Genomic DNA, 27,749 nt, shown 5'->3' with positions numbered 1-27,749 from the left:
GCAAATTTAACACCGTGTATACTTCAGTGAACTAAAGCATATTGTGAACAAAAATTGCATATTCTACTATGTGAAGCAGCCAATAGGAAAGATTGTTTTACTATTTAATTTGCACCTCACAGTCACACACCAAGGGATGTTTACAGAAGTGTTTATTCACATTGCACGACACACTGCCCATTTATCCCCTTCTTCAGGCTGTTCCATTCTGCAGAAAGCAACCTCCATAAGATGGGAAAGAAGAAATGAATTTCTGCAGTGCTGTTTCGCACATACTAGAATGTCAGAAGTACGCTTATTTTGGTTCACGTCTGGGCTCCTTGCGTAAATATCACTTCCGCTGCGGGAGGCGTTCATCAGGAAGCATTAGCAATTCTTTATTTGTCGTGTTTAAAGACGAATCCAGCGTGTTCAGGAAAGCGACAGAACTGAAAAATGAGCTACTGAGCCTTCATAGAGCTCTACCTGACGATGAGCAACGTCCTTCGTTTCTTACGCTTGCCCAGAAATGACTGAACAATATTCCTTCAGAACCCTACAGACAGTGACTCGACCCTCCGATCTGATATCCAATTTTCTTCACGCTCTTCTCTGACGATCATGAGGAGCCACACAAATTCTACACGTATCAGTAAATAGCACATTACGCCGTAATTCTAATTACCTTGAAACATTTTCTTTTTCACTCTTGTACCGGGCGTCAATGTACTGGGATATTACAGCTGTTTGAACGTTAGGTGGCGAAATTACTTACGGAGGGTGGTTTATTACATTGTGCATCGACACAGTCCACTAAGGCATCCTACAGCTTGGTGACGCTATTCCCTGAGTTACCAATATTTTCAATGCTTTGATAGAAGTTGTCAGTTCTTAACCGGGAATGAGAGGAACGACGATTATATAACAAAGTAGTCATGTTCTGTCGCCACCACTACGGCATTCGCTGAAACTACTCAGCGCTCTTCTTGGTGCTGCACGACTATCGGTGATGGTGCATATACGTGGCGACGGTGGTTCTAGGTGTTCTAGTGACGATAATTGACGTCTGTTACAAGTGAATTACCATATTTTGAGTAGTATTGATCACATTTGGAAGTTCTCTGTTACGTGATTATATAATTGTGCACTCATTCATCTTGCCCAGCTCACGACAGAGCTTGAGGTGTTACAAACTTCAAACGGCAAACGATGTTTGACTTCATTGTTGATCTGGGGTAAACTAGCAATAAATCTATCGGATATTACAAAGACATACACGCGCGGTGTAGCCGCGCGGTCTAGGGCGCCTAGTCAGGCTCCTTGCGCCCCCCCCCCCCCCCCCCCCCCCCCTGTCGGAAGTTCGAGTCCACCCTCGGGCTTTCCATAGCGTAGGTTAGTTCAAGTTAGATTAAGTAGTGAGTAGGCTTAGGGTCCGATGACCTCAGCAGTTTGGTTCTATAAGACCTTACCACAAGTTTCCAATTTTAGCGTCTTGTTACGGCTCCCCCCGTCGGAAGTTCGAGTCCTCCCTCGTATATGGGTGTGTGTGTTGTCCTTAGCGTAAGTTAAAGTTAGAGTAAGTAATGAGTAAGCTTAGGGACCGATGACCTCAGGAGTTTGGTCCCATAGGAATTCACACACATATGAACATTTTTGAGCAAAGACCTTCCCTGGCTCGCAGCCAAATTAATTGGTGTAACTCGACAGCCTTTTAGTAGGGAATAGGTTTTCTGAAAAATCTTCAAGACGAAAGTAATTGAGGAGCAAGGCAAGACTTTTACATTCCTACTGTTTTTTTTTTTTTTTTTTTTTTTTTTTGGGTCAGTGATCGGGCAGAAATCTGTTTCTAAAAAGACATACCCCTAAGTCACTCTTTATGGATTCACCGAATATTCGGCGACTTAGCCTCGGGATGATTGCAGCTAGGAAAACCTGGTGTGCATGAATAACAGAGAGTGCATTATAATATTATAAGGCTAGTGAGTACGTACGCAAAGCTGCAGAGAAAACAACCGGTGTTAAAATCTTCACTAGCCCGCAAAATAAGCCAGAGAACACTCCAGAACAAGTATATCTCCAGATGGAGAACCTACATCTGAGACAGTATCATGAAATAAGCAGATAAAATCAACATGCCAGGAAAAACACTTACTTAGCAGCTTGTAGCAGACAACGGAGCAGGTTGTAGCATCGTGATTTAGAAGCGGAAGGAATGGTGCCTGAATTGAAAATATTGCCTACATGGTGGTAGATTCGGCTCCAGTAATGTTGCCACAGACAGCAAGGGTACATAAGAACAGCGACTTAAGTATACTCATTTACCACTTTAAAATCGGTCAGGGAGTGGACTCCACGAGTTCTAAGCAATTTACGTAGTTTGAAGATAGAGAATAGTGTGTCAGACTAAGAGTCCATTATTTTAGAAGATCCTCAGAGAGACATTATCGGAGCAACTGTAAATATTAGGTCAAGACACCGGTGTTCTAGGATGACGACACTGTAGATCAGTGTCCTTGGTCAGAAGGATGGTTGCCCTCTGTAATAAACGAGACTGAGTGAAGTATTGAATGATGAAACTTAAGGGGGTCTCATGTGACGTCCGCCTAAACCAAATGCTGAGAACAAAGACGAACCAAATGAGAAAAAAGGGGGAGTGTCTTAGTTTGGCAATCAAAAGGTCGTGAGTTATGGGTTTGAAGCTCTCCGCTGCTTAAATTTTGAATATACATCAGAAATGGTGGTCGAAGACGTCCGGCATAAGAAGTCATTCTCGTCCTGCCTATGGCCTTGTCAAAGAGTGCGGAGAAGCTGACAGAGGCTCAGGGCATTCTCTTGCCCTTAGGGTGTGAAACTGCTCCCAAAGGCAGAAGAATCAGTAATGATCAAAGGCATGAAGATGCAGACGACAATAGAATTAAAGACAAAGTGGCGTGTAACTGAAAAAAAAGTGTCTTGATGTTCTCACCATTGACAAAAGATTCCGAGCTTGTCCTCCATTCGGGGCTCCGGGAAGGGATTGCCAAGGAGGTAATTATGAGAAACAGATCGAATAACCAAGGTTAGAATAATGTTATACGAGTCGGGGCGTGAAATATTAGAAGTCTGAACGTGGAGAGGGAGCTAGAAAATCTGAAAAGGGAAATGTTAAGCTTCCATCTAGTTGTAGTGGACGTCAGTGAAGTGAAATGGGAGGAATACGAAGCTTTTTGGTCAGAGTGAAGTTAGGGCAGAGAGAGTTACTGTGAAAAGTTCAGTGATAGAACTGTTATCATCAGACTAGACAGTAAACCCCCGACAACAATAGTTCAGGTGTACATACCGACGTCGCAAGCAGAAACTGAACACAGAGAGGAAGTATAAAAGGACATTGGAAGGTAGGAGACGAGGTACTGGCAGAAGTAAAGCTGTGAGTACCGGACGTGAGTCGTGCTTCGGTAGCTCAGTTGGTAGAGCACTTGCCCGCGAAAGGCAAAGGTCCCGAGTTCGAGTCTCGGTCGGGCACACAGTTTTAATCTGCCAGGAAGTTTCATTGAATGGATAATTCAGTACGTAAAGGGAGATAAAAATCTAATAGTCGTGGAGGACTAGAACACGGTTTTAGGAGTAGGGTTAGAATAAAGGATTACGGGATGCTATGGGCTTGGTGCTAAGAATGAGAGAGGAGAAAGATTAATTGATTTTTACAATAATTTTCAGCTAGTAATAGCGAATACTCTGTTCAAGAATCACAAAAGGAGCAGGTGTAAGTGGGAAATACCAGGAGATCAGGGAAGATTTCAGTTAGACTGCATCATAGTCAGTCAGAGGTTCATAAATCAGATAGTGGATTGTATACAGTACCCAGGAGCTCGTATAGATTGATCACGAGAATAGGCTGAAGTGTACGACTAGTGAGGAAGAATCAAGACCCAAAGAAGTGGAATGCGGAAGTACTAAGGAATGAAGAGGTACGCTTGATGTTCGCTGACGTTATAAATACTGTGATACCGCATAGTTCTGTTGGCAGTTCGGTTGAAGAGGAGTGTACATCACGGAAGATAGAAAGAAAAACGAAATTACAAGCAAGGTAGTTGCGGAAAACCATTGGTAACAGAAGAATTACTTCAGTTGATCGCCTAAAGAAAGAAGTACAAAAGTGTTTAGCGAAATTAAGGAAAAGAGAGACAAGTCACGTAGGAATGAAATAAGTAGAAAGTGCAAGGAAGCTAAAGCAAAGTAACTGCATGACAAAATGTGAATAAACCGAAAAAGAACTGATGGTTGCAATGACTCAGAATGCAGAAAAATCAGAACAATCTTTCTTGAAATTAAAAGCAATGGCGGTAACGCTAAGAATGCAATGGGAGTTCCTCTGTTAAATGCAGACGAGAAAGCGGATGAGTGAAAGAGTACATAGAAGGCCTCTGTGAATGGAAGGGCTTGTCTCACGACGCGATAAAAGAAGAAGAAACAGGAGTCAATAGGGAAGACAGAGGTGATCCAGTACTACAATCGGAATTGGAAAGAGCCTTGGAAGACTTAAGATCACAGAAAGCAGGAGGTGTAGATAACATACCATCGAAATTTCTAATATCTTGGGTGGAAGTGACAATAAAACGTCTGTTCACGTTGGTGCGTAGACTATGAGATTGGCGATATACCATCTGACCTTCGGGAAAAAATCATCCAGACAATAGCAAGAGCCGACAAATGCGGGAATTATCGCACAATCAGTGTAACAGCTCACGCATCCAATTACTGACAATAATAATATACAAAACATTGGAAAAGAAAGTTCAGGATCTGTTAGAAGACGATTAGTTTGATTTTAGGAAAGGTAATGGCACCAAAGAGGCATTTCCGAAGTTTCGGCTGATAATGGAAGCAAGACTGAAGAAAAATCAAGAGCCTTCCACAGAATTTGTCGACATGGAGAAAGCATTCGACAATGTATATTGGTGTAAGATATACGTAAATCTGAGAAAAATAGATGTAAGCTACAGGGAAAGACGATTAATAAACAGTATCAACAAGAACTAAGATGGAACAATGAGAGTGGAAGACCAAGAACTAAGTGATTAGATTAAAAAGGATGTAAGACAGGCCTGTAGTCTTTCTCCCTATTGTTTAATCTATATTTCGTTGAAGTAACGACGACATAAAAGAAAGGTTCACGACTGGAATTAAAATTGAAGGTGAAAGCATGTCAATGATAAGATTCGCTAGTAACGTGCTATCCTCAGTGAAAGGAAGAAAAATTACAGGATCTGTAGAATGGAATGAACAAGGTACAGAATATGAATTGAGAGTAAATCGAAGAAAGACCAATGTAATGAGAAGTAGCAGAAATGAGAACAGAGAGAAACGTAACAACAGGTTTCATGGTCACGAAATAGATGAAGTTAAGTGTTTTACTACCTATGCAGCAAAATATCCAATGCCAGAGAGCCAAGAGGACATAAAAAGTTGGCTGGCACTGGGAAAAAATGGAATTCCAAGCCAAGAGAAGTCTACCAGTAACAAACATAGACCTGAATTTGAGAAAGAAATTTCTGATAATGTACGTTTGGAGTACAGCATTGTATGGTAGTGAAACGGACTATGGGAAAACCAGAACAGAATATAGTCGAAGCATTTAAGGTGTGCTACAGACGAATGTTGAACATTAAGTGGACTAATAATGTAAGGAATGGGGAGTTTCCGCGGGTATATGTGGAAAACATTGAGAAGAAGGGACAGGATCATAGGACGTCTATTAACACATCAAAATATTGCTTCCTGATTTTAGAGTGAGCTGTATAGGGCAATAGCTGTAGAGCTAGACAAATTGGAATACATCTAGCAAATAACTGACGTCGTAGGGTGCAACTGCTATTCTGAGATGGAAAGGTTGGTACGTGAGAGGAATTCAAACCAGTCAGAAGGCATGGTACACTAGTTCGTAGCGTTGTTTTCGTAATTTTAATTAACAAATGGTTCAAATGGCTCTGAGCACTATGGGATTTAACTGCTGAGGTCATCAGTCCCCTAGAACTTAGAACTACTTAAATCTAACTAACCTAAGGACATCACACACATCCATGCCCGAGGCAAGATTCGAACCTGCGACCGTAGCTGTCGCACGGTTCCAAACTGTAGCGCCTAGAACCGCTCGGCCACTTCGGCCGGCTTTAATTAACACAACAGATGCAAATAACTGAGACTTTAGTCATCAATAATGTATTCTTCTTCACTATTTGCAACAGTGTGCCAGTGCTGGGGTAATTTTTCTTTTCCGCGACAATAGAAATCATATGATTTTGAGGTGAGAACCTCGTCGAGCCATGTTCGGAGTGCATTTTAATCCGCAAAAGAAGGTCCTTTAAGACTGATCGGTAGAGAGTGAGAAGGGTGAACGCTGAGGGCGCAAGATCGAGTGAATAGGGTGCGTATGGGATGACTGTCCAAACCAAGTCCTGTATAGAGTTTTTCTGTTAGTCTAGCAGAATGCGGACGGGAGTTATCGTTGAGTGGCATCGCGCCACGCAGTCTTCCTGATCGTTGTTCTCTGACTTCGTCTGCCAGACGCCTGAGTTGTTGACAAATGTCAGCAGCGACGATTACACCTCAGGGAATCTATTCGTAGTACTCCACACCGTCGCCGTTCCACCCGCTGCATAACATTGTCTTTTATGGGTGCGCGCAGGTCTTTGTACGGGGAGTTACTGCTTTGTTTGGGCTCAGACATTTTACATTTTCGTTTTGTTATCACAAGGACACCGTTTATCGTCACCAGTAATGATCCACGAGCCAACTGATGAGCAAGTAGAGATGTACATACGTCCACCTGCTGGTTTTTATGATTTTGGCTTGGAGAATGCGGTGCCCATACACCCGATTTTTGAATATTCCACAATGCATGCAAATGTTGCACCATTGTGGAATGATCGCAGTATATCACATTTGCCAGTTATCAATAACAATGACGTAAATTATTGTGGACTAATGCGTTTAAACGATCTTCATCAAACGTCGAAGATTTTCCTGAACGTGGAGTGTCAGTTACGTCAAAACGACTCTCCCCAAAAGGAGAAAACCATTTCTTGCCGTGCTGTGTTCAATGCCATTATAACGGCGTAAATGTTTCTGGCTGTCTCGGCTGCTGTCACCCATCTATTGAAATCAAACAGCACAATATGTCGGAAATGTTCCGATTTCTCCACTTAACACTTCATTTTATAGCGTCCACACTATCTCCAAATGGCAAAATGGCCATATTTAAACTCAAATAGCAACACTGAAGCACAAATAAAAAATGACAGTAGATAAATAATCATCTACTACGACGATTATCAGAGCAATTTGGGATTCACCATTTATCAAAAACTTCTGTGGGCTTATGCCGATAGTTTACATCAAGATTAGTATTTTGCATAAGACGAACTACTGATACAAATAGGAATAATGGAAATAAAATCCATGATTTCACTCATTAGAAATTATCAGCCTTATACCACGTACGAATGAGAGTAACTGATACGGAATAAAGTGAAATTATATTTGTGGATGAGTTGTATACTAAAATAGAAGATACGGAAGAAAACACCAGTACAAATAATATCATGAAAAAGCTCCTGCTCTCAGATTTTGTGAGTAACAGATGTGCTCAAATAACTCATAGTTTACTTCTGTAGCACTCAATTCTTAGTTATGAAACTATACTGAGCAACAAAATTAAATGGTCACTTTTCTGATAACCGCGTTATTTTGTCTCATTCCTACACAGAAGTTGGAAATTTGCCCCTACCATGCCTACAACCTTCCTCTGTTATGGTGCAAAAGAAACCCAATTTCCGAAGTTCGCATGAGGTGTAGGGTGGGATAATGAAATAATATTTGCATCAAATTTTACCACAATTCTCCCCTACGCCGCCGTGGGCGTGTCACACCATAGGAATATCATTACAAGTCACCTTACCACGTCTCACATCTCATGACACCTCTGCAATGAGGGCCGGAACCGTGACACCAGCGTCGAAATCACGCAGTTTTCTTATGAGTGTCAGAGGAAAACATTTCGGACACACTGCTGCCCAGAATCAACACGAGAAGGCCTGAGCTGTCATAAAGGGCTTGACTAAAACCATCCCTTCCCTTCCCTTTCACACATTTCGCCGTCGCAAAAGACACTGAGCTATGGGACGTACAACGGGACGATGTGCTGGACAACCTTTTAACACTGCTGATACCCCAACCCCCACAGACGATTCAACCCTACTCTAAGACATCACTGGACTGCAACCTAACTGAACACTTTCTCATTCATCTGGAGTGTGGAGTGACCTCAATACTTGCTCTGGTATACAGTGTGGAACCGCTAGGCATAGGTGAAAACCACTGACGAAATCTGAAAATGACCCGAAGCAGAAAATGGTGTTTATGCTTTGTCATCCCTGCTTTCTCTCGCTGCTCTGATGTGTACTGTGATGTTACTTACAAGGGGATGCCACGACCTTGGAATCACAGATTTACTTCAAACTTTGTACACCTTCAGTGGGCCATTAACACAACAATGTGCAAGTAGTGAGGTGCACTCCTCTGGAAATTCGGAGAAAATCGCGTCATTTTTCAAGTGATATACCTATGGGAAACTGTCAGCTGTAAGAAGGCATTGTGGTCATGTGCCGGCACGGTAGCTCAGAGTGTTCGGTCAGAGGGTCAGCTGCCTTCTGCAATAAAAAAATTAGTGTACACCTCGTCGATGAAAGTGAACGTGTGTCAGGGGAAGCACGCCCCGAACGAATGCAACGAACAATATCGAATAAAATGAGATTAAACAAGTGGTTAGCGTTCGCGCTCTTCAAAATTTCTTGTTCGGCGTGACGATTCGAATCCCGCTGCCATGTGTTGTCTAATCTATATTTTTCTCAACACTGGTGACAGTAATTGATATGACATTTGAGAGGTTATATAATGAAACAAAAACCGCCTTCATTTTCATGAAGTTGTAGTGAATTTCATGTGTTATTTGATTATTTACTATATGTAATTAAATTTTCGAGGATGAGGGACAGACTTGGAAAGCACAAGTCAAACCTCGATAAATAACGTTGCGAATGACGTTATTCATAGTCAGTGATGTAGTGAGTCACAAAGTGCCAGGCCACAAGAGTAATGTACAATTACTCGTCGGATGTGCTCTCGACAACATATTGCACGATGGTATTTGTCAGACAGATATGGAAAACATTAACTGAAACTTCATACAAACACACTAGTTTTTTTCATTATATTAGACCCTACGTGTAAAATATCATAAATTAATATGACCAGTGATGAAAAAAATAGATTAATAACTAAGTCGGAGCGCATATCGAACCGTCGTCTCATATGGTTTGTTTCTACGAAGCTCGAACGCTAACAACTTTTTCATTTAATCTCATTTTGCTCGTTTCTGGTCGTTGTATTTATTCGGCGTGGACGTCCCATGACGCTTGTTAAAGTTCATTGTTCATCCATTAACTCAGTTTTTTTTTTATTACAGAGGGTAGCTAACCCTCTGACCGAACACGCTGAGCTATCGTGCCTACTCTCAGATACATGAGCTTCATAATGGACGCATAAAATTTCTCTTGCGATTTTCTCGGAATTGCCAGATTAGTGCACCGTACTATCTGCACATCATGTTGTTTTAATGGACTACTAATGATGTACAAAGTTTGAAGTAAACCCATGACCCCAACGTTCTGGCCTACCCTTGTTAGTAGGTCATAAAAAACTTGTAAAGACAAGATCATTTTAAAAAAATTATAGAATGAAGTATGTGTTATTGGCGAAACATGACTGCGACTTGTGTAACAAAAACAGTGTAATCACTGAAGTTTCCAGATAATCGCTGACGTGAAAGAAAGCGAAGTTTTACAATCCTGTTTTGTTACTACCTTCTTGCAGACAGTCTTGCTTTGTTCCGAAAAGTACTATCTGTACAATCCTTTTGATTTGTAGGAGAAAACTAAGTAGCATGCAGTGTAATTCAAACGCAAATATACAGTATGAAACATACACGTATCTATGGATTTATTTATCACCTAATACAATATCAGCCCACGAACCACGGATCTTGCCGTTGGTATTATGGCTTGCGTGCCTCAATAATACAGAGTACCGAAGGTACAACCACAACGGAGAGGTATTTATTGAGGGGCAAGACAAACATGTAGCTCTTGAAGAGGGGTTGCAGCCTTTTCAGTAGTTGCGGGGGTAACACTGTGTATGATTGATCTGGTCTTGTGACATCAACCGAAGCGGCCTTGCGGTGCTGGTTCTGCGAACGGCTGAAAGAAAGGGGAAACTACAGCCGTAATTCTTCCCCAGGGCATACAGCTCTACTGTATGCTTAAATGATGATGGCGTCTTCTTGGGTAAAATATTCCGGAAGTAAAATAGTCCCCCATTCGAATATCCTAGCGGGTATTACTCAGGAGAATGTCATCAGCAGAAACAAAGCTGGCGTTCTACGGGTCGGAGCGTAGAATGTCACGTCCCTTAATCGGGCAGGTAGGTTAGAAAACTTAAGAAGGTAAATGAATAGGTTAAAGTTAGATATAGTTGGAATTAGATACGTTGGGTGGCAGGAGGAACAGAACTTCTGGTCATGTGAATACAGGGTTATAAATACAAAATCAAGAGTAATGCAGGTGAAGGTTTAATAGCAAACAAGAACCTAGAAATACGGATAAGCTACTTGAACACTATAGTGAATGCATTATTGTAGCCATGATAGTTCACACTCACCACAATATTACAAGTTTGTATGTCACCTAGCTCTACAGAGGAAGAGATTGAAGAAATACATGATGAGATAAAATTATCCAGTTAGTTAAGGGAGACGAAAATGTAATAGTGATGGGGGACTGGACTTCGATAGTAGGAAAAGGAAGAAAAGGATAAGAAGTAGATGAACATGGACTGGGGATGAGGAATAAAAGAGGAAACCGCCTGGTAGAATTTTGCACAGAGTATAATTGAATAATCCATGACACTTAGTTTGAGAATCATAAAAGAAGGTTGCATACATGGAAGAGACCTGCAGACAGTGGAAGATTCCAGACTGATTATATAATGGTAAGACAGATATCTGAACCAGATTTTAAAGTAAGACATTTCCAGGGGCAAATGTGGACTCTGACTACAATTTATTGATTATGAACTGTAGATTAAAACTGAAGAAAATTAAGGAGATGGGACATGGACCAGCTGAAAGAACTAGAGGTTATTGAGAGTTTCAGACGGAGCATTAGGGAACGATTGAGTAGAACAGGGGAAAGGAATACAGTAGAAGAAAAGTGGGTAGCTTTGAGAGATGAAATAGTGAAGGTAACAGAGAATCAAATAAATAAAAACGCAAGGACTAGTAGAAATCCTTGGATAACACAAGCTATATTGAATTTAACTGATTAACGGAAAAAATATAAAAAAGTGCAGTAAATGAAGCAGACGAATGGGAATACAAACATCTAATAAACGAGATTAACAGTAAGTGCAAAATGGCTAAACAGTAATGGCTAGAGGAGAAATTTAAGGATTTATAAGCATATATCACTAGGGGAAAGATGGATACAGCATACAGGAGAATTAAAGAGGCGTTTGGAGAAAAGAGAAGCAATTGTATGAATATCAAGAGCTCGGCCAGAAAACCAGTCGTAAGTAAAGAAGGGGAAGCTGAAAGGTGGAAGCAGTAGATAGAGAGTATATGCAAGGGAGGTGTACATGAGGGCAGCATTATAGAAATGGAGGACATAGATGAAGATGAGATGGGAAATATGGTATTGGGAGAAGAATTTGTCAGAGCACTGAAAGACCTAACCGAAACAAGGCCCTGCGAGTAGACGACATTCCGTTAGAACTACTGATAGCCTTGGGAGAGAGAAAACCCTTCCATCTGGTGAGCGAGATGTATGAAACAGGCGAAATGCCGTTAGACTTTAAGAAGAATATAATAACTGAATTTCCAAAAAAAAAAAAAATGGTTCAAATGGCTCTGAGCGCTATCTGACTTAACATCTGTGGTCATCAGTCCCCTAGAACTTAGAACTACTTAAACCTAACTAACCTAAGGACGTCACACACATCCATGCCCGAGGCAGGATTCGAACCTGCGACCGTAGCAGGCGCGCTGTTCCGGACTGCGCGCCTAGAACCGCTAGACCACCGCGGCCGGCGAATTTCCAAAGAAAGCAGGTGCTGACACATGTGAATATTACCAAACTATTAATTAAGTAAGTCATGGTTGCAAAATTGTTGTTGTTGTTGTGGTGTTCAGTCCTGAAACTGGTTTGATGCAGCTCTCCATGCTTCTCTATCCTGTGCAAGCTTCTTCATCTCCCAGTACTTACTGCAACCTACATCCTTCTGAATCTGCTCAGTGTATTCATCTCTTGGTCTCCCTCTACGATTTTTAACCTCCACACTGCCCTCCAATGCTAAATTTGTGATCCCCTGATGCCTCAGCACATGTCCTACCAACCGATCCCTTCTTCTTGTCAAGTTGTGCCACAAACTCCTCTTCTCCCCAATTCTATTCAACACTTCCTCATTAGTTATGGGATCTACCCATCTAATCTTCAGCATTCTTCTGTAGCATCACATTTCGAAAGCTTCTATTCACTTCTTGTCCAAACTATTTATCGTCCATGTTTCACTTCCATACATGGCTACACTCCATACAAATACTTTCAGAAACGGCTTCCTGACACTTTAATCAATACTCGAGGTTAATATATTTCTCTTCTTCAGAAACGCTTTCCTTGCCTTTGCCAGTCTACATTTTAAATCCCCTCTACTTCGAACATCATTAGTTATTTTAATCTCCAAATAGCAAAACTCATTTACTACTTTAAGTGTCTCATTTCTTAATCTAATTCCCTCAGCATCACCAGACTTAATTCGACTACATTCCATTATCCTCGTTTTGCTTTTGTTGAGATTCATCTTATAACCTCCTTTCAAGACACTGTCCATTCCGTTCAACTGCTCTTCCAAGTCCTTTGCTGTCTCTGACAGAATTACAATGTCATCGGCAAACCCCAAGGTTTTATTTCTTCTCCATGGATTTTAATACCTACACCAAATTTTTCTTCTGTTTCCTTTACTGCTTGCTCAATATACAGATTGAATAACATCGGGGAGAGCCTACAACACTGTCTCACTCCCTTCCCAACCACTGCTTCCCTTTCGTGCCCCTCGACTGTTATAACCGCCATCTGGTTTCTGTACAAATTGTAAATAGCCTTCCGCTCCCTGTCTTTTACCCCTGAAACTTTATAATTTGAAAGAGAGTATTCCAGTCAACATTGTCAAAAGCTTTCTCTAAGTCTACAAATGCCAGCAACGTAGGTTTGCCTTTCCTTAATCTTTCTTCTAAGATAAGTCGTAAGGTCAGTATTTCCTCACGTGTTCCAACATTTCTACGGAATCCAGACTGATCTTCCCCGAGGTCGTCTTCTACCAGTTTTTCCATTCTTCTGTAAAGAATTCGCGTTAGTATTTTGCAGCTGTAACTTATTAAACTGATAGTTCGGCAATTTTCACATCTGTCAACACCTGCTTTCTTTGGGATTGGAATTTGTTGTCTACTCCCGCGGCCTTGTTTCGACTCAGGTCTTTTAGTGCTCTGTCAAACTCTTCACGCAGTATCATATCTCCCATTTCATCTTCATCTACCTCCTCTTCCATTGCTATAATATTGTCCTGAAGTACATCGCCCTTGTATAGACCCTCTATATACTCCTTCAACCTTTCTGCTTTCCCTTCTTCGCTTAGAACTGGGTTTCCATCTGAGCTCTTGATATTCATACAAGTGGCTCTCTTTTCTCCAAAGGTCTCTTTAATTTTCCTGTAGGCAGTATCTATCTTGCCCCTAGCGAGATAAGCCTCTACATCCTTATATTTGTCCTCTAGCCATCCCTGCATAGCCATTTTGCACTTCCTGTCGATCTCATTTTTGAGACGTTTGTATTCCTTTTTGCCTGTTTCATTTACTGCATTTTTATATTTTCTCCTTTCATCAATTAAATTCAATATTTCTTCTGTTACCCAAAGATTTCTACTAGCCCTCGTCTTTTTACCCACTTGATCCTCTGCTGCCTTCACTACTTCATCCCTCAGAGCTACCCATTGTTCTTCTACTGTATTTATTTTTTCCATTCCTGTCAATTGTTCCCTTATGCTCTCCCTGAAACTCTGTACAGCCTCTGGTTCCTTCAGTTTATCAAGGTTCCATCTCCTTAAATTTCCACACTCTTGAAGTTTCTTCAGTTTTAATCTACAGTTCATAACCAATAGATTGTGGTCAGAGTCCACGTCTGCCCCTGGAAATGTCTTACAATTTAAAACATGGTTCCTAAATCTCTGTCTTACCACTATATAATATAATACCTACTAGTACCAATGGTTGCAAAATACTAACACATATTCTTTACAGAAGAATGGAAAAACTCGAAGTCGACCTCGGGGAAGATCAGTTTCGCTTCCGGAGAAATGTAGGAACACACGAGGCAATGCTGACCCTGCAACTTGTCACACAATGTAGATTAAGGAAATGCAAACCTACGTTTTTAGGATTTGTAGACTTAGAGAAAGCTTTTGATAATCTTGGCTGGAATGCTCTTTGAAATTATAATGGTAGCAGGGGTAAAATAAAGAGAGCGAACCGCTATTTACAACTTTTGTAGAAACCAGACAACAGTTATGTAAGACCCGAGGGACATGAAAAGGAAGCAGTGGTTGAGAACGGAGTGAGACTGGGTTGTAGCCTACCCCGATGTTATTCAATTTGTACACTGAGGAAGCAGTACAGGAAACAAAAGAAAAATTTGGAATACCAATTAAAGTCCAGAGAGAAGTTATAGAACTGTGAGGTTGCAGAAGACGTTTTAATTCTGTCAGAGACTGTAAAGAACTTGGAAGAGCAGTTGAACGAAATGGACAGTGTCTGGAAGGAGGATATAAGATGAACAACAACAAAAGCTAAGGATAATGGAATGAAGTCGAATTAAATCAGATGATGTTGACGGAATTAGATTAGGAAAAGAGATACTTAAAGTAGCAGATGAATATTGTTATTTGGGCAACAAAATAACTGATGATGGCTGAAGTACAGACGATGTATAATGTAAACTGGCAATTGCAGTAAAAGCGTTTGTGAAAAAAGAAATTGTTGACATCTGGTTTAAATCTAAGCACCAGGAAATCTTTTCTGAAAGAATTTGTATGGAGTGAGCCACGTACGGAAGTGAAACATGGATGATAAATGGTTTGTATAGAAAAAGAATAGAAGGTTTTAAAATGTGGTGCTGCAAAAGAATGCCGAAGATTAGATGGGTAGATCACGTGTCTAATGAGGAAGTAGTGAATAGAATGGGAGAGCAAAGAAATTTGTGGCACAACCTGACTAGAAGAAGGGATCGATTGGTAGGTCATATTCTGAGACATTAGGGGATCGCCAGTTTAATACTGGAGGGAAGTGTATGTGTTAGTGGGGGGGGGGGGGGGGTAAAATCGTTGAGGGAGTCCAAGAGATGAATATCGTAAGCAGAGTCAGAAGGATATTGGTTGAATTAATTATTCGAAAATGAAGAGGCTCTCACATCATAGAACTGTATGGAGAGCTCTATCAAACCAGTCTTCGGACTGAAGACCACATCAGCAACAGCATCAAGTCAGTTGTAAGCCAAGAAGACTTAACAGCATTGATGTCCGATTATCCTCCATTACGGCTAATACGAGAATAACTGTTAAAAGGAGTGGCGACATAATAAACTGCACAAAGAAACGCAAAAACCAAAAGGTAAAAGTCGCCAAATTATAACAGTTACGAATACTGGACTGTGTGAGTGCGTCAATGAACCAAGTACAGAACTTTTCAATGTAAGTGACTTCCCATCGCCTCGTAATTTTACATACAAAAAAATGAGTATTTTTGTTATTAGCTTAATATATTGTATTATAAGTGGCTATTTCACAAAGTTTAACAGCAGTCACATACGTGTCTGTAAAAAGACTATTAATGATTAATAATGTAGTAAAGGGTGTAAATTTTCCTTCCGGTTACATACTAAAAATGGAAGTGGAATAAAATAAGTAAGGAGAAATAAGTAAAGAGAGAAGAGACGGGAAACAAGGTTTTTACAAAATTACAATAAAAGATAAGCAATATGTGAAACGGCAAATGAATAAGGTGTCATCATTTAAGGTAAGATGGAAGGTTGATATTTTTCGCCAGTAGTCAAACGACATGCTATTATAGCCAACGGCAAGAACAGGCTTATTCTTCATAGTACTTGTTCAACATTAGGTAGAGCATAGTATTCTGCGTTAGCAGCCTTGTTCTACGCAGGACATTCTCGTATAAAGTAGCAGCTATCTTGCATAGAATGCCGCGTTAAAGAATTTTCCAGTATGTGAACAATAATTACGACTCTCTACAATATTTTCATGACGGAACATCTGTGTAGCTATTTAAAATGGAACTAACAAAAGGTGAAGAAAGTACTATAAATATTGCAAATAAGAGGACGCAAGAAGTTGTAAATGTGGATGTGGCGATGCAAACAGTCGATATGGTACATCAAAATTAAGACAATTAAACCAGTCACGATATGGATTTAACGCGAAGTGTAAACGACAGAATTTTTCTAGGTAATATTTCAATGCATTGGATGAATTACTGCCAGTCAACATCCGAAAGTATTTTTTGAGAGAGCAGCTATGAAAGAGGTATCGTGGAGCAACTGGAACTTTCAGATAGTCTGATGCTGTGCGCGGACAGGGAACGTTTATGAGCGGAGCAGGATCACAAACATTGGGCAACATTGCCTCAGCTCACACGAACAGCACAAATGGGACAATGCAATTTCTGAAGGATATGTTCCAAAAATTCGATCAAACATTTACAAACACATTTATCACAGAAGTTTGTTCAACCACATCGCATAAAAATAGACAATGAAGACTAGTTTCGGCGAACTAAAGTGCCATCTTCAGTTCATTTTTTCTACACAAGTGATCTTAAGATGTAAATTTTTACGATGGTTATGTGACATTGTCAGCTGTATTGGAGTCGAGCTCAGACTAAACACGGTTGTTCTTATTAGAAATTGGCCCAGATCGCATAACAATACCCAATCATTACTAATTTCAGCGAAATTTCAGGTCTTTTTTTTGTATAAAAATGATATGAAGATGGCAACTTAATTGCGCTGAAACTTTTAATAATTGTGCATTTTTATTTGATCTGTGCGAATAAACTTCTGTAAGAAGAAGAACAACCGTGTTTAGTTTCTGAGATCTCCTCCAATACAATTAACAACGTCAGGTAATCATCACAAAAATTTACAAATCTTAATAAAAAATTCCATCAAAAATATTCGAAAATATTAGAAGAACGAAATAAACTGCATCTAGGTTAAATGAGCAATCTGCGAAACAAGAAAATTTGCAAACTGCGCGTGATGAGTAAGCAAAAACCGTGACGGAAGTTCTGACAGACGTTTCTGAACTTCAAGCAGTTTGCGAAGGTCTTTCTGAAAAGCTACAAAAACTGTCAGTGGAGGTCCTATTTATAAAGCTTGAACAAAAGCGTGTTAGTAGCGATGGAAAGGAATTGAACGATCTATAGTAGTAGGCGTGTTTGATAGTCACACAACACAGCACAGAACTTACGTCGAGCAGATGGAAATGTTGAGGTCCAAGAAAGATAACATTGCTGGTAAGTTAGACATCGATATCAAAAGCGCAGTGCAGGAAATTCGTTCGGAATTTAACACTGATACGACCAGTTCGAACGGAATAAAGACAATTAACACAGGAACCACACCTGACTGTTTGCTAGGCAGACGGGAGGGTAACTCTTCACCCTTGCAGATTCGTGACATTAACGAGAGAAATTCCAGCACATAAGCAGTTTACACCGTTAATGACGAATAAAATTACCACACACGACTACATGTATTAATGGTATATACACCGGGAGCAGAGTCTTATATTTTATCGATATTAGCTGATGAAAGCCTCTCGAAACAGCAGTTTAGGTGTTTAGTGCTGAGTCGAAAAAGGTTCACCGAGTCATATTCATAAGAGCGTTTCGTAATGTACTGGTCCGTAACTGGTCTTTACAACAAAAGAATGTGCTGCGTGGTGGAGTTTACTCAAGGTGACGCCTTGAACTGTGCTGCAGATGTAGCAGACAGATGTCAGACGTACGACCAATTCGAACAGGCCCTTTTGGACAAATTGGGGTCGATAGTTTACAAGAACGATTACAGGGTGAAATATTTGACTCCCAACCATTCAACCGCAAACACGGGGGATTAAGAAAATATTTTGAAAAATATCGTAACAAAACAAGATATTTGAGCAAACCCATATCCCATGTGGATGTACTGATAATCTTGAAAGGTCGATTGCTACTTCATATTCGGAGAAAGCTAGTTACTGTACCGGAAACAGAGTCTGAATACTTTCGTTCCATACTGGACTCTACTGGTTTGATTTACGAGGGCAATCGAGGCCAAAAGAGTAACTCGAGTGTGCTATTGAGTTTTAAAAATAACGGAAAGGCGCAATCCAACAATAATAACAATAACAATGGTCATGGTTAGCATCCACACGCACCGCCACAAGACTATAGGTACAGAAATATTGACCACCAAGGAAATCGTCATTACTGCAGCAAAGGAGATCGTAGATGCAGCCGTGGGCACCAACATTCACCCAATCACGATAATAGAAATTCTTACAGTCAGTGGCAAGATAATATACATAGTAGGCGAAGAAATAACGAAACACGTAATGAGTTCAGGTCAGTGAATACTGGACTAATGCAAAGCACGCAAGTTAGGCAAATGGACCAAGGTTTCTGCAGGAACACATACACAAATTGACTCAATACAAAACATACAATCGAGGAAGCTGACAACAGTAACACTGTTCTACCGCCGCAGACGGAAAACACCGATCGGTCACAGTAACCACTCACCCCCCCCCCCCCCCCCGCCATCCCCCCTCCCCCCACGTCACTCCGGTGGCAACGACCGATAGATGCAATGGGGGCAGGTAGGATGGACATACATTTTTTGACATACGACCAGGACATGAGAGACGAGTTTTATTCTGATGAGCCTTGCAATTGCAGAGAGGCAAGAGGTAGATGAAGGCACAGGCAATGGTAGACGGCAAAGTAGGTGACTTACCTGCACGTATTCTTGACACGACTGCTTTGGCAGCCTCAAGACCTTAAATATGCAAAATTACAAAATTCTAACAGGAATGGGTAACAAATCACAAATAGTGAAAGCACAAGAATGTATACTTATTACGAAAAATGATAAGACAATAAGGTGTGATTTTCTTGTCGTCGAAAAAACAGTCCACTGCATTTTTTGCATGAATTCTTTTCGACAGCATGAAGTCAAAATAGACGTAGGTAAAGGCAAGTGTCATTTTCAAATGGAAGATGGTACAGTCTCCTAATGTAGTGAAGAGGACATGTCAAGATACCAATCAACACGAGTGAGATTTTCATTTCCTTCTTCCAGATATATTTTTGGCAAATGAAATGTTAATCAGTTGCCAGACACACCTACTGATGTGCAAATCACACAGGGTAAGGTGCAAGAGTCTTCTTACCTATCCATAACCAGAGAAATTAATTACGTCTACCAAACAGATTTCCCACCCCAATGGCAATCAGTTTGATTTTTGAGTTTCATTATTTCCCACATGGTGTTAGAGGCACCAAGTAAGATATTTCAGATTAGCATCGTATTTGTACATTTATTGTTATTGTTATTGTTGTTGTGTTCTTTACTCGGAAGACATGTTTAACACAGCTGTCGATGCAGTTATCTTACCTACAACACTCTTTATCTCTCCATAACTTCCGCCACCTGCATCCACTACAACTAGCTTACTGTATTCAAGACTTGCTCTCCCTGTAAAATATTTACCTTCCCCTCCGCCCCAAACACACAAAAATGGTTCAAATGGCTCTGAGCACTAAGGGACTTAGCTTCTAAGGTCATCAGTCCCCTAGAACTTAGAACTACTTAAACCTAAGTAACCTAAGGACATCACACACATCCATGCCCGAGGCAGGATTCGAACCTGCGACCTTAGCGGTCGCGCGGTTCCAGACTGTAGCGCCTTTAACCGCTTGGCCACCACGGCCGCCCCCAAACACACATCCTTCCATTACATATTCACAATACCTTGATGCCTTTATCCGTGTTATGCCATAAATTTATTTTCTTTTTCGATTTAGAGTCAGTATATAAGTTTTTGAAAAGCGTGCTGGTACCATTAATAGTTGGTGTATAAGATGGAGGTGTACTCCCACCAAATCTTTGTGTGCACTACAATGGACAAAAAGGGAAACAATATGTAAAGAAATAGAAAAACGATAAATTGGGAAATAAATGAACTTTCACAGTCAATATATTGTAGCCCTTTTGTGGCACTCACGAAACCGAATGGCAATGTCCAATTAGGACAAACCTAGAAAATTTATATGAGCAATTGCTAAGATTTCACAATGTAAAGCATTGAACTAGCATAAATTGAAGTGACTAATACTGGCAGAAAGCAATTCACCCAGGCAGTAGGCGGTATACAGCATTCGTTTGGACATATAGAAGTCACCAATTCCATGCACTTCCTTTTGGATTAAATGTCAGTACAGAAAGGTTCATAGCAGCGGTGGATGTAGTGTTTGGCCCAGAGTTGCTAAGTAGACCGACACTGTATGTGGATGAACTATTGATTGGCCCCTCAGCATGGAAAGAACACCTGGATTTGCTGAGAAAATGTTAGAAAGATTCGAAGAGTATGTCACAAGAACCTTACAAAAGTCCGAATTTAGACGTCAGAAAACAAATTTTTTTGCTCGCATTACTTCTTCAGAAGGAGTAGTGCCAGACAAAGGAAAGCGATGCGATAAACATTTTCCACCGCCCCTCCCAAAATAGAAGACAACTCAAAGCCTTCTTATGGTTAACGTCCTTTTTCAGAAAGTTCGTCTCAAGTCAACTGTTAAACAGTGATGCTCTGCTTAACCTACTGAGAAAGAACAATATGTGGTTGTGCAGCGCCATGTCAGAAAGATTTTGACGCAGTTAGAGGCCCTAGTTTTGCTAACTTGTTACATCACCCTGATAGGAGCCAAGACCTTTGTCTCAGCACAGATACATCATTACAAGGACTGAAGACAACCCTATTTCAAATCAGAGAAAATAGCGGGAGGTCTACCGTATGCGTGATTAGTTTCTCAAGTATAACACTGACAAAATGTGCAAGATCTTATTCGGTAGAAGAACTGGAAGCCTTGGCAGTAATTTGAGCGTTTAGAAAGTTTCAGTACTATTTATGGAGTAAGCACACAATGTTTTCGGATCATCAAGTCCTGTCCTTTCCACTAACCTGCAAACTGTTTCACAGGCCTATTTCCTTGTGATGTCTTTTCTTTAAAGGTTTCAGTTTTGAGATAGTACACATAAAAGGAGAACAGATTATAGCTTGCACAAGGTTTACACGAATTCAGCGAGCTGACAGAAAAAAAATTAGGATTTTCGGATTTTTCGTATGAACGATGGACCTACCAATCATACTACTTAAGGATGTGTCAAAATATGAGTAAATTACAGAAAAAAATATACGCTGGTGGATGTAAAGCGGAGACTCCTAGAAGGTAACAGTGAAGAACTGGGTACGTAGTACACTCTCCACCAAGGAGCATTATTTCATCTTCGCACACTAGAATTCACCCGGTGGTACGTATATTTACCTGATGCATACACCTATGACTATCAAATACGCTCACGATGCTTGGGGATACTATGGAGTGTCAAAGTGCACAGACAAGATCGTTTTGTTCTGTTATTTTTCTGGTGTCCGACGCAAAATACACGGAATCATAAGAAAATGTGTCATTTGTCAAAAGGTGAAACATCCAAATAGATCTAGTTTAACAGAGCTGCAGCCAGTTATTCCTCCTAAGCCATGAAATTGGTATTCCTAGACGCAGTTGGCCCCCTATCACAAGCTAGGGGTGGGGTTAAATATAGAATTGCATTATATGATGTTTTTACTAGAATATCTGCGAGAATTGATAAGCCCATGGTAATATTAACTGCCAACCCTTCCAACTTTACAAGTAACAAGTGGACAGATTTTTTGATAGAACAACAGATAACATACTCTAGTTCCACGCTTCCACCCAGAAACAAGCCCCATAGAGTGTTTAAGGAGTTCATCCGGTTCATTAGGACAAACGCTTCTCACAAACTGGATAGAATATTTGGCATCGTTTCAGGAAATAGTAAATAATCTTCCACAAGCCCCCACACGATTCACACCGACCGAGTTTATGTTTGGAAAGATTGAAATTGACTAGTTGGTCACACCACTTCTTCTAATGCCCCAAAATGAAATGTTAGAGAAAAAGGTCAGGCTGGTATTGACAACTGATAATGCACGGACAGAAAAGAGGAAAACGCACGCATTAGGGCGGACATACACTTTTCAACCCGGAGAGGCGGTACTCCTACTCACTCACTCTAAATCCACCAAAGTAAAGAAACTAAATCTTAAGTGGCAACTACTATACGCAGGCCATAAACAACAGTTATCCCAAAACCCGGATGTTACGAATTAGGTCAACCCAGTTCATGAGAAATATGGGCATTATACCTACACAAACACAAAGAAGTTTGTGCGTTAAGGCCAACAAGTGAAGGACAAAGTATCCTGTTCCAAGGTTAGAGTAATAATTAGTAACTACAGAAGGAAAATAAATCTGTGCATACGTAAATATTAATTTTTGGCATAGGCTAAGGAAGTAAACTAAAAAGAAAGAAGCAAGAAAAACCAATGTACAAAACAGTAAATATATTACACTACTAGCTATCCAAAACTATACTATTTAAAATATTTACACTAACCACTTGAAGTGAGTAACTACGACTAATAAAAGGTAATATAAATAAATGCTACAACTAAAATGGGGAGAAACAAGTGAGATCTTCAAAAAGTAAGCAACTGAAATTCAGACAAAATCCTCCCTATACTCTCAGACAAGTAAAATACTTAGAAGGTAAGTTTTTACTGTCTCCAAATGCAACATATTGTAATGCTAAGCTGCTAACACATGAAAGACAAATACATAACTTCACTAGCCAGAATTGCGCCTGAATGCCCTCAGTTTTAGTACTTATGTACCGTACAAGACATGAGAGTAATGTTTCCTAAAAATGGAGTATAGTGCGCTCTTAATCTACTCTACAAATGTTTTGTTTGTGTATGGGTGAAGAGCTGACTATACTGCAGGTAGTTGAGAAATTAAATAGTTTATTTACTATTGGTTGTATGGGAATGATGCGAGTGCACGTCCCAACTGATTGGAGAGGGTATACGAACACATGATATGTACCGTGAGGACCCTGTTGGTAAAGAACATAATTATGTATAAATAAGTATGTGTGATGACGAATGACATGTAGCGTAGTGCAATACGCGTGAACGCTCATTACTTTGAACATGAGTCATGAACGTAATGTAAGAATACATACCATTTCTGCTGTATTACAGTGAATTACGTGTGAACAATCGAAGCACCTAGTTTCACAACGTTTGACAAACTTTGCTTTTGCTGATTAACATCGCATTTAGCTATAAATAAAGAGTTAACCTCGACTTTCTCCCATAATGATATACTCATAAACATTTCACAAAAGCTTAACATATGTAAACACTAGCAGCCGGCGAAATGATTTCGCAAAATTACATTTTTAAGTATTTTTAATGCTCCGTGCCGCACATATTTGAAATCAGTGCATCACTGCTGGTAATGCAAAGAAGAAGAACTAGCGAGACGTATATTCGTAGTTACAAGAATCAGCTTCATGTTCCATGGACCATACAGCATGATAGATCGAAATGATGTGGAACGACTCATATTACATACAGATCACAAATTTGTAGATATGGTAACATTCTGAAAGGAGGAAAATATCTATGTCGCTATCCAAAAGATAGAAAGGCCTTTACCGTGAAGATCGTACAGTAACACGTACTGAATATATTTACGGATTAAAACTAGGGCAGCCACAGCTGAAGTAATTATAAAACTAAGTGAAGGAAGGGAATATAGTGCTTCCAGTTAGGAAACTGGGTGTGGGTCACATTCGCTCCAAAAAGAACTGACCTATTCGTATATAATAAGTAGGATTTGTAATTTCATACCAAAACACGGTTACTTACAGTGATATGTCACATGGTATAGAGAGCTATTACAGAACACCGTAGAGTAAGAGCTGGCGCGGTTAGGCAAAGTTCTCTGCCTTCTTCAATTGGTAAAACTTCATCAGTGATGAATGCACAGTCTGTGAAAGCGGAGGAATGGCATTAGAAATCAGAAACTCATCCTTGACTAAAAAACAGTGAAGCAGTAACTAAAATGAAAAGGAGATGGATCAGTCCATATGTAAACTGGACCTGCTGCCAAAAACGGGACTGACTTGTGTTAAAATCACGAACTGTCAGCACTTTGCCGATTAAAATGTATGCCTGCGGGCCTATGTCAAGCAACGGACGATGCCCCTCGTAAATGTTATCCAGGAAGATGTCGGGTCCTGGAGTGATTGAGGAACAAAAATAAAAGTTAATGATGAAAACCAATAAAATTACTGTATAAAAGTACACTGATAAATTTTTTAATTTTTGGGGGCCACCAATGACCGAAACTGGACGTAAACTTACCTAAGGCCTACTGGCTTATGCGTGTTTGTCACCAGCATAACAGCAATCGTAGCGGCTGATAACACAAGGTACGAGGTGTCGAGTGTTCCGGAGCGCGTTCACTGGCTGCCGTCCGGGTACTGAGACAAGTAAGTCTAACTAGCGCGGGCGACACGGAAGACAAGAGAAGAGCGCTGCTAGTGCCCTGCTGAGGAATTGTGGTCGCCACGCGAACTATTAGGCTCGGTTGTACGTATTGCATAAGAATAGAACATTAACGATACAAAATATGATAATGTTATTAAGGCGAATTTTTTAAAAATTGCTATATATTTCTGTAACATTAAAACAGTGTGCACTTTCAGTGGATCAGATAACCTACATGTGGACCGGCAGCAGTAGTAATCTTAGATATTAACATAAAAAACAGTAATAAGCTAACCACTAGTTAAATGCTGAGACCCCTTACTTCAAAACTGTCCAATAAAGCTCAGCGCCTACATTATTCCGTTTGGTTGTTGACAGTTTTATCAGGGGACTGTGTTATGGATTTTGTTATATATATTCACTCAAACAAATTTAAAAGGTAACCCTTGTTCTCTTATGTAACATCTCCTAGTTACTGTGGAGATCCGAAGTAGAATGCCGATTATCACGTGCGTGAGATGTCAGTGTGGATTTCGAACTGCTTGCATTGAAATGTTCTTTAAAGCAAATTTCGAAACCTTTACTAGTCTGCACAGGAAAATGAATAAATCCTGGTGTTCTTATACGGGTTGCTGAGTAACTGTTACGTGTGTCTATATTTGACACATTCTGCGGGATAAAAAACAAGTTAAAAATAATTTTTTCAGTGTATTTTTATACATTAATTAGATCAGTTTTCATCATTAACTTTTATTTTTATTCTTCAGTCACTCCAGGACCTAAAATTTTCCTTGATAATATTTACGAGGGGCATCATCCATTGCTTGAAATAGGTCCACAGGAACATATTTTAATCGGCAAAATGAAGACAATTCGTGATTTTAACACAGGTCAGTCCCGTTTTTGGCAGTTGTTACACGTCACATTACACTACATTACGTTAATACTTGCCCCATAGATCGTCAATACAACATTTCGTAATGATGTAGAATCTGTAAGTTTAACATAAAGTTTATGTACACGATGTAATTAATTTTCTTTTTTACAGTTAGTTCTCCATATCCAAAAATTCATCTGTTGTGTAGATGGAGTTCTTATTCAGAAACTCTTTTAATATGTTTTTAAATGCTGGTTGGCTATTTGTCAGACGTCTGACTCTATTTGGTAAAAGACCAAAGAGTTTATGGCAGCGTAATTCACCCATTTCTGTGCCAAAGCCAGACTTAACCCAAAATGGTGAAGATAATCCTTTCTTCTACTGCTGTAGCTATGCACTTTGCTATTATTTTTGAATTGGGTTACGATATTTATAACAAAGTTCATAAGTGAATATATATATTGTGGAGATACCTTGAATATCCCTAGCTCCTTAAATAGATATCTACAAGGCGATCTTGGGTGGGCTGCAGTTGTTATTCTGAGTACACGGTTTTGTGCTACGAATACTTTTTCTCTTAATGATAAATTACCCCAAAATATGATGCCATATGAAAGCAGTAATGAAAACAGGCATATTAGGCTAATTTACTGGTCTGCTTATCACCAAAACTTGCAATAACTCTAATAGCATCAGTACCTGAACTCAAATGTTTCATCAGATCATCAACATATTTCTTCCAGTTCAATTTCGCATCTGTGCCCACACCCAGAAATTTTGAATATTCTGCCATAGCAACAGACTTCTATTCAATGGCTATATTTATCAATGGTCGTATGCCATTTACAGTACAGAACTGTATATACTGTGTTTTTTCAAAATTTAATGAGAGTCCATTTGGAGAGGACCACTTAATATAAAAAGAAGTAGCTTTGAATCTTCATGGATATAGAGTAGCAAGTCATTAATATATATTAAGAACAAAAAGGGACCCAAGACTGAACCCTGTGGGACACCGTTTTTGATACTCCCCCAGTTAGAGGATTCAGCTGATTTTTGCAGGCTATTTCAACCTTAAATATGAATAAAACCATGTGTGAACTGTCCCAATCATACCGCAATATTTCAGCTTATCTAGAAGAATTTTGTGATTTACAGTCAAAAGTCTTTGAGAGATCATAGAAAGCCCCAGTGGGTGAAGTTCAGTTATTCAGAGCATGTACTGTTTGGTCAATGAAAGCATATACAGCAGTTTATGTTGAAACGCTTTTCTGAAAAAGAAACTGACATTTTGTTAATATTTCATTTCTACAAATATGTGAAGCTACTCTTGAATACATTATTTTTCCAAGAATATTGATAATGCTGTCAGAAGTGACACTGAGCGGTAATTATTTGCATCAGACCTATCCACTTTTTTTGCAATCGTTCAACAATAGCATAATTCAGTCTGTCTGGAAAAACGCCCTGTTTCAGTGTGCCACTATGCAAATGCCTGAGAATCCTACTCATCTGTTGGGAGTAATCTTTTTGTACTCTGTTGAAAATGCCATCAATTCCATACAAGCTTTCATTTTTGAGTGAATTTATCATTTTCCTCGTTTCAGAAGGAGTAGACTGTCTGCATCTCTTTCTTCATTTTAGTTACTGCTTCACTGTTTTTTAGTCAAGGACCAATTTCTGGTTCCTAGTTCCATTCCTTCGCTTTTGTACGTTGGACATTCATCACTGATGATGGTTTTACCAGTTGAAGAATGCTGAGAACTTTGCCTAGCCATGCTAGCAGTTACTCTACGGTGTTCTGTAATAGCTCGCTGTACCATATGACATAACATTGTAAGTAACCATCTTTTGGTATGAAATTACAAATCTTATTTATTATATACGAATAGGTCCATTCTTTGTAGGGTGTATGTGACTCACACCCAGTTTTCTATCTAGATGGATGATATTGTCTTACTTGCTTAAGACTATTTACTCATACTTTAAGATATCTCTC

This window comes from Schistocerca americana, chromosome 3 (genome assembly GCF_021461395.2).
Source record: "Schistocerca americana isolate TAMUIC-IGC-003095 chromosome 3, iqSchAmer2.1, whole genome shotgun sequence".
Classification (NCBI taxonomy): domain Eukaryota; kingdom Metazoa; phylum Arthropoda; class Insecta; order Orthoptera; family Acrididae; genus Schistocerca; species Schistocerca americana.
Note: the sequence above shows the minus strand (reverse complement) of the source record.